The sequence below is a fragment of the Aethalodelphis obliquidens genome, unplaced genomic scaffold (genome assembly GCF_003676395.1).
Source record: "Aethalodelphis obliquidens isolate GAN/ISIS:26980383/991018 unplaced genomic scaffold, ASM367639v1 scaffold3, whole genome shotgun sequence".
Lineage (NCBI taxonomy): Eukaryota > Metazoa > Chordata > Mammalia > Artiodactyla > Delphinidae > Aethalodelphis > Aethalodelphis obliquidens.
The window spans coordinates 16,955,609-16,964,090 of NW_020837947.1; the positions used below are offsets into that span (position 1 = coordinate 16,955,609).

Consider the following 8,482-nt stretch of genomic DNA (forward strand, 5'->3'; position numbering starts at 1 on the left):
TCCCTGAGGCTGGACTGGGGGTCACAGGAGAGACTCCAAATCTTTGCTGAGTCAGTCCACAGGCCTCCCATGTGGCTGAACAGTGGGCTTCCCCACATCACTTCTCGTCATCCATTTCCATAGCCTTCCCAGTAACGAACATGTTCATAAGCTCAACGATGGCTATCATGACTGTTTAGAGAGCTAAGAGTTCAAATCCAGCTTTAGGGGACTTCCCTGGTGGTCCAGTGGCTAAAACTCCGTGCTCCCAAATGCAGGGGGCCCAGTTTTGGTCCCTGGTCAGGAAACAATATCCCACACGTCACAAGTAAAGATCCCACACGCCACAACTAAGACCTGGCACAGCCAAATAAATAAATATATTAAAAAAAAAATCCAGCTTTAAAGCAGGATTTCAAGTTTCCCGATCACATCCAAGTCTCCCACCTGACGTGCCAATTGAAATCTCCTGCTTTTATAGGTGGTCAACATATGGGATTTATACCATCAGTAAGAGTAAAAACAGCACATATTCGGTGCCAACAGGAGAGAGTACACACGTTGGTACAGCATATAGTCACCGCCCATGGTCCTTAAGGAAGAAACTATTTCCCTCTCTGGGACTGGGCTAGTTCATACAGAAAAAAATTCTTAAAAAATCTGTGTCTAGCTGTAGGTGAACCAATGGCATATGGGGTCCTGAGGCACCCACAGTATATTCCACTAAAGAAAAGAGAGCAGAATAAAATATAATATGCATTTTTTTTATAGGGGCAGCTGCCTTTTTCAGAGAAGTACTAACCAGATATTAAGGTCATTCCTGAACCAGTAAATTGCCTTGTGAATGATAAACCCTCTTTATGTGAAAGTTATAATAAACATTGGTGTGTGAGGAACAAGTGAAAGAGGACTTGGGACGGAAGCAAACACGCACTTTCCTTGGCCTTGAGAAATTAGATTGAACACTAGAGATTGGAGCCTTTGTTGTTAGGGGAGAGATTCTGAAATCACTGGGACATGAAAGCGTTCTCAGGCTCATTCCAAGCTACCAAAATGCAGGGTCCAAAGACACTCAGAGTCTCATAAAGTGTCTTGCCAAGAAAAAAATGGAACTTTGCCTTCTTGGCTTCCAAAAAGAGGGTTTCCATCCAGGTTCCCACTGGAATGGAGAAGTCATTCACATATTTTCCCACCCTTTCTGGTCTCTCTGAATCACAATGACTTTATTTTAGCTTGTTATTTACAAAAGGAAAATGGTCCCTTAAAATCAGGCCAAAGACCAGTCTTCAGGTTAAAAAAGAAGGTTAATAAAAATAAAAGTATATAATATTGCAAGATTACCACTATGGAATAAAAATTATGCACAGAAACAATACTGGCAGTAAATAACACAAAAAGTTAAGGGTTGTTGTCTAATGGAATTAAATAAGCATGTTTTCTATAATGAAGGTGCTTTCATGGATAAATGGATAAAACGTACCCTTCCCCACTCTTATTTAAAAAATAAATCCATGAAGAAAAATTTTCATTTCCAAGTACTACTTGTCACTAGTAGTCAAGTCCTCACCATCTGCTTGCTGACTAACTACATAGCAAGAGCCCAGAAGACTACAGTTAATCCTGAATAGACCTACATTCTTTTAAAACGTCTACACTCAGAAACAACTAAGGCACAAAGGAACAAACAAAGATCACTCTTGACTGTTTTATTTCACTCTTTCTATCAGATTTTCAGTTATGAGTAAAACTTACCACAATAATCCACGGATGTGGGGCTCACACCAGTCATTTCTGACCCAATTCTCAGTTTATAAAAATAATACCTAACATCTATTGAATGCTTGTTTTGTCAATAACGGAGTTGTGTGCTATAAATGTATTATCTCCTTGAATCCTTACACAGTCATGTAAGGTAGATGCTGGAGTCAGTCTCATGTACAGCCAAGAAGGTGGAGGCATGAAGAAGTTAAGCCAACTTCCCAAGGTCACAAGCCAACTTCCCAAGGCTAACAAGTGGCAGAACAGGCACTTACCCCTCTCCACGTGACCCTAGAGCCCAAACTCTCCACCATGAAGCTTTACTGCCTCGTGAAGCTGTACGATATTGTGCCTTCCCCCTTCTTTAACTGATGTTCAAAATTCTCTGTTGAAACATCTATAACAGGATATAAACATGTACCCCGAGGCTTCACAATGGGCATGTTCCAGGGAATGTCTTAGACACAATGTAAGGTGTCCATAAATCTGAAGTTTTAAAAGCAGGAGGAGATACCATTTATCTAGTAGTTTTCATCTCAAAGAACATCTTTTAGGAAAATTCTAGCAGTGCAACGGCATAATGTCTGACTCAGCGCTTGTGTGTGTGTGCCCTTACATAGAGACATTTGGACCGTGAGAGGTCGTAAAGTGTATTTAATCCACCTCTTCAGCTAGGTTAAGGGACTTGCTCAGGGTCTGACAACTAGTTAAGAAGGTGGCCAGGATGAAAACACAAGTCTCATCTCCCATTTCAGGACTCTTCCAACTGTTTCTTCTCATCTTAAGCCCAAGAACAGAGAGAAGCAAATTGGAGCAATAGAATTTCAATGATTACTTAGAATCTGAGGGTTTTAGTTCTAGTAGATATTTTTTCCCTATGATGGGCTTTTTTTTAGAGTTTGCCAAAAATAGGTCTGTGGAGACCATGAAATGTTTTGTGTATGAGAGAGGGAAAGAGATAAAAACATAACTTAAAAAAAAAAAAAGATGACTATGCAGGCAAAAATAATGGTATGGGAAATTAAATCCCACGCCTAGAGGTCTGAAGCTGATAACTTTTCCTGACCCCAGTGGGAAGATATCTTCCTTTCTCGGGGAGCACAAAATCGTTGGCTATGCTTTTTCTCTCCCTTTGAAGAATATGTCTTCTCCCTATTAGTATAGGACAGATCAGGTGACAATAAATCCCATCTGGGACTGACATTAAAAATGTCTTTCTCTTGATCGCGCTGTAAAGGCTTCAGCCCCAAGTTGGCGAGCGCTGAGAGCTGACTTGGAGGCGGAGGCCTGACACACAGAGTAATGCCTGTGGTATGAGGGGGCCGTTACCCACCAGCAGCCTCGGGTGTGGGAAACTATTCCTTCAACTCAGGGAAGGCAGCCCAAACTCTGCAAATTAGATCTCCTTTTGCCAAAGAGCCAGCTACAAGATTCTGGTATCCATCACTATTATTATAACTGTAGGGGGAAAAAAATGACTTAATTGTAAAACAGTGACCTCACCCTAATAACCACGGTCTAATCATTTCTAAAGAAAGCTGCCTTTTTCATTTCTGCCAACTTGCAAATGAAACAAATTATATCGGAACATGATTATATTCATTAGTGATAATTCCATGAAAACAGTGAGGATTTGAATTTACCCTATACTTAACCCAGACAACTAACACTGCTGTGCAAGCCTCAGGTCAAGTGATCGATGCTGTGTTAGGAGAATATTTGTCCCAGGCTATAAGCAAATGAGTGTGCCTCTTCTTCAGTGAGATGCTGATTCAGGTGAGAAAAAGAAAGCAAGACACCAGAATGCTCCTCCTCTAAATTACTTAGTTTAGCACCTTTGAATGTTATTTCTCTGATTTAACTCTGCAGTTTTCTATGGGAGAGAATGACACATGGGACAAGCCTACTCTCTCACGGTCACATGTCAGCATCCTGGGAGGCTGAACTGATGCAGGTTACGTAGAGGCAGCTTGAGGGTTGATTATGCCCTGACGTCGGTCGCCTCCCATGTACCTGAGAGGTCACGTGATGTCTTCTGGACAGCTAGGCATTCCATTTTAGGAGGGAGGCAGAAGACTGAATAAAGGAGAAGAGAGAATAAAGAAGCACTGTGACAGAATGACAACGTGTCCTAACATCGTGTTTATTAACCATTTTTGAGCTGATTTCTATGTCATTGCCGGGAGATTGATTAGCAAGGTGCCACTTTTACAGAAGAAAGAACTAAAATGGAGAAGGACAGAGACAGTGACATAATGACTTGCTTGAGATGAATTAGCAAATCAGAGCAGGACCTGGAGAATCACTCAAATTGGCCAATACCTGCTCCTGAGCTCCGACAATGAAATGAAGTTCAAAATTTGGAAAGGAAGAAGATGCTAAGCCAGCTTCCCTTCCACTGTGGTCCAGCTGGTCAGACTTCTTTCAGATCCACGCCCTGGGTCATGGGAGAGCGTGTGGGAGGGTCAGTGCTAAGCCAGCACTCCCTCCAGGGAAACATCCCAAGGCCAGGTCACAAAGAGAACGGGTCAATATTATCTCCCTATCAGAAGGACCACATGATGTTATAGTATCATTTCCTTCAGGAAATGTCAACACTCCCAAATTATTTAGCCACCATGAGCCCCTGCAGAATAACAGCCTTCACCAAAGACTAAGGAAATATCTCTCTCAGTCAAACAAATATGCTTGGAATCAGTGAGCAAAAATGTCTTCTCTCACGTAAATTGTGAAGTCCCTCAAAGTAGGATGCGATGATAGAAGTTAAATAATTCTAATATCCCCGGTTGAGCCAACCGTCTGGCTCGACAAACTCACAGGCCAGTAGAGTGCCTGGTACTTGGCAGGGTCACAGTTTGTGTCTCTGCTTCCATCTGACCTTGACCCTGCCCAGCTTCCTATAATCTGCCTGCTAACTTGGTTAGTGAATGACAACAATTCCCAGAGTAATTTTTTGGAGCTATTTTTGAGCTGACCCACATTGATTTTTCCCCAACTAACCTGATATGCAAGTTGAGCCAGTAGGAGAGAAGTGTATACAGTGGTAATAAGGGTGAAGTATATGTATTCAACAAATATTGATTGAGAAGTCAGTATATGCCAGGTATTTTTCTAGTCCTGGAAATACAGCAGTGAGTAAAACTCATAAAACTCCCTCCTCTCATTTAATTTATAATTAAAAAAAAATTTTTTTTAATTTATAATTTGATGTGGGTATATGTGTGTGTAATTGAGATGGGGGTGGGTAAGACATAATGGCCAACATAAGTGGAAAATTTTATATTGTACGTTAGAAGGTTATGAGTGTTATCAAGTGAAACTAGGAAAAGAGGATAGGAAGTTTTGAGGTGCGAAGTGATAGATGTAATTTAAATAAAGTGACAAAAGAAAGCCTGGTGAGAAGGAAACTTTTGTGCAAAAATTTGCAAGACAAAGTAGCAATCCCTAAGTCCACCTGGGGAAGAGCATTTCTGGCTCTGAGTGTAGCATTTCTGGCTCTGAGTGTACAGGCTCTGAGTAGGGCCACCATGATGCCCATTTTGGGGGTGTGGCATCCTCCTGGTATTCTAGATCAACAGTGTCCACTGGAATTGTATCACGAACAGGGGGCAGTGGGAAATGTGGCAGACCTGTCATGAGGTGGGAGCATTCTGCAAAGAGCAAGGGGGTCAGGGAGAGAGGGACAGTCAGAGGGAAAATGGAGGCCAGGTATTTTCAGGCTCTTTTTGACTAACTATGTGTGAAGTCTAGATGACTATACAGGGAATTTTTAAACAGCCTCATTGCTTGTGGCTACCAAGACCACAAATTCTAAAAATAGTCGGGCTGTTCCTTGGCTACTTGGGTTTAGTAGCTCATAAGTGAGTTCCATGAGGGAACTATAAAAGTGGGCATGCCTTTATTTGCATGGTAGCTTTTCAATTCTCCAGCCCCTGCTGAACTTGGGAATAAAAGTTGCCATCAGAACAGATACCCGTTATAACGTGCTTGCTATGTTATTTGGAATATTCAGCTCTGCTCTAGAGGCCAGGAAAACAAGTGGAATGATGAAATCCACAAGAAATCTTAGGCAAAGATAGTAAGTAAGCTCGTTCCTTATGCAATACAGGCAAACCTCATAGCATGTATTAAGTATAGGTAGAAAGTAATTTAGAATATGCTAAGACATATTGAAGATAAACAGAGTAAAGAATTATGTGATGCAGCAAAGAATGTCACCTATAGATAGAAATGGATGGAAATATCAGGTCGTAAGTCTTTTTTTTTTTTTTTTTTGCGGTACACTGGCCTCTCACTGTTGTGGCCTCTCCCGTTTCGGAGCACAGGCTCCGGACGCGCAGGCTCAGTGGCCATGGCTCACGGGCCCAGCCGCTCCGTGGCACGTGGGATCCTCCTGGACGGAGGCATGAACCCGTGTCCCCTGCATCGGCAGGCGGACTCTCAACCATTGCGCCACCAGGGAAGCCCTTTTCTTTTTTTTTTTTCCGTAAGTCTTGATCATACTACCTCTGGGCTGACAGCTACATCACCCCTATATTATTAGCCATTTATCAGTGACCCTCAATATGGTCCCATTCTGGCCCCACAAGAGCTGTGATCAAAAGATGCAGATAACATCTACCATGTTAAACATGATCATTGGTAAGCTACAGATTGTGGCCAGGGGTCCTCATCCTTGCATCTCTCCAGTAGAGCAAATGTGCCTCATTGGTCCAGGGGCCATCCCGCTATGGGCTCCCTTGCTCAAACCTCGCCTCTGGTCCCATACCACCTCATCACTGTGGAGAAAGAGACAGGACATATGGACCTTCAAAATCCAGGATTCGGATAGGGGGCGCTGCCACCTGCTTGCACCTCGTCCTGGCAAACTCACCCCTTCTCTTTCCCCTTGCTTTTCTCTCTGTGTTTTCAAGCAGTTGCATAAGCTATGTGCTTCCAGCATCTTAGTTCAGTCTTGTACCTTCCTGTTCTGTGACCTTTGGGATAATTTCCCACATACCACCTCACCGTTTTCTTCCCACACCCTTACTACGGAAGTGTGAAGCCCAGGTGCTATGAAGTTCTTAACAGTCCCTGTATTAGGTTATTATTCCCTGAATCCTGACATTCATAGTGAGTGAACAAGGTCCTTCAGAGTCCTTGTACAGAAGGAAGCAATTTTAAAATATAAAGAGAGGGGCTTCCCTGGTGGCGCAGTGGTTGAGAGTCCACCTGCCGATGCAGGGGACACAGGTTCGTGCCCCGGTCCGGGAAGATGCCGGCGGAGCGGCTGCGCCCGTGAGCCATGGCCGCTGAGCCTGCGCGTCCGGAGCCTGTGCTCCGCAATGGGAGAGGCCACAACAGTGAGAGGCCCGCGTACCGCAGAAAAAAAAAGAAAAGAAAATAAAAATATATATAAAGAGAGAAAAAAATAAGCTTACTGTGTTTCTGCAAGTATCTTAAATTTTCATTAGTGGTATAGACTTTTCAAAGCTTGACTAACTTTCTCCACCTATTAGCTTGGAGGGTCTAGAAATACCATGTAACTAGCCAAGGGGGAAAATTCAAGGCCATTTTGGAACCAGAAAGAGCTCTTCTAAGAGTCAAGGTCTTGGCTCATGAGATTTCTCCTACTATTTGCATGTACTATTATCTACTGATTATAATTGCTAGAAACATGTTTGTACTGGTCCCTTTGACGAAGTGGGCTGAAATAAGGAGTTGTGGGTTTGACTCATCATAATGTGTAAGAGTCAACCCTAAGGCCCCTGGACATGTTATTAAAGCCCGGAAACTGCTGAGTTAGTGTACAACTTAGACATCTAAAACTGAGACACAAATCCCTCTTTTTAAAATTATGCAGTTTCTAATCAGTTTAACATGTTCTGTGGCAAATAATCATTCCAAAGAAACAAGAGTATTAGCTATCTCTCCATAATTGAGTAAGTCAAAAAGGACAATAAGAGGTTATAGTAACAAAAAATATCTTTCTGATTAGAGAGATTTTATTTTTCTGATTTTGTCTCTTCTTTCCATGAGGTGATTACACCTGACCAGATTAAGCATATGATTATATAAGGTCAGCAATCAGGGTCTGTTCATTTACTTACAACCCCTCGCCTTTCCCCTTACCACCTGCCAATTGCCTTTTTTTTTTTAAATGACATCAAGGAAATGTTACATTGGAAATCTCTATAAAGTACTTTTAAAAATTCCCAAATTTCGGGCTTCCCTGGTGGCGCAGTGGTTGAGAGTCCGCCTGCCGATGCAGGGGATGCGGGTTCGTGCCCCGGTCCGGGAAGATCCCACATGCTGCGGAGCGGCTGGGCCCGTGAGCCATGGCCACTGAGCCTGCGCGTCCAGAGCCTGTGCTCTGCAGCGGGAGAGGCCACAGCAGTGAGAGGCCCGCGTACAGCAAAAAAAAAAAAAAAAAAAAAAAAAATTCCCAAAGTTTTAGGAACCTAAAAATTAACAAATATGTCCCCAGAGAAGAGATGAAACTTCTAGTTGATGAGTAACTATTAAAATTATTTAGAAAATTATTAAAAAGTTAGGGCAAAAAGACATTTCCAGAGTCAAACGGTCTTCAAAGAGTAGTTCTTGTAAATCAGCTCTTTTTGGAAAATTTAAAAATTATTTAAGCCTTCCAAACATGAAGAATGCCGGCTTTCAAAATCTTTGTGCAACGACATCACAGCATTTAAATAGAAATCCGATTCAGATGACAAAATACAATAGCCATTTTTTTTTTTTTTTTTTTTTTTTT

General features: G+C 42.3%; 1 protein-coding gene across 2 annotated transcripts in view; it reads right to left on the bottom strand.

Moving 5' to 3' along the window:
- Positions 1 to 8,482, bottom strand: part of SASH1 (SAM and SH3 domain containing 1) — a 326,913-nt gene that overhangs the window by 276,128 nt on the left and 42,303 nt on the right. Inside the window, exon 2 of one of the 2 annotated variants that reach the window (XM_027083828.1) lies at positions 3,751 to 3,813. The exons of the other annotated variant lie outside the window; for it this stretch is intronic. The gene's annotated coding sequence lies outside the window, so the exon portion shown is untranslated. The remainder of the gene's footprint in view (positions 1 to 3,750; positions 3,814 to 8,482) is intronic. 2 annotated transcript variants of the gene reach the window in all.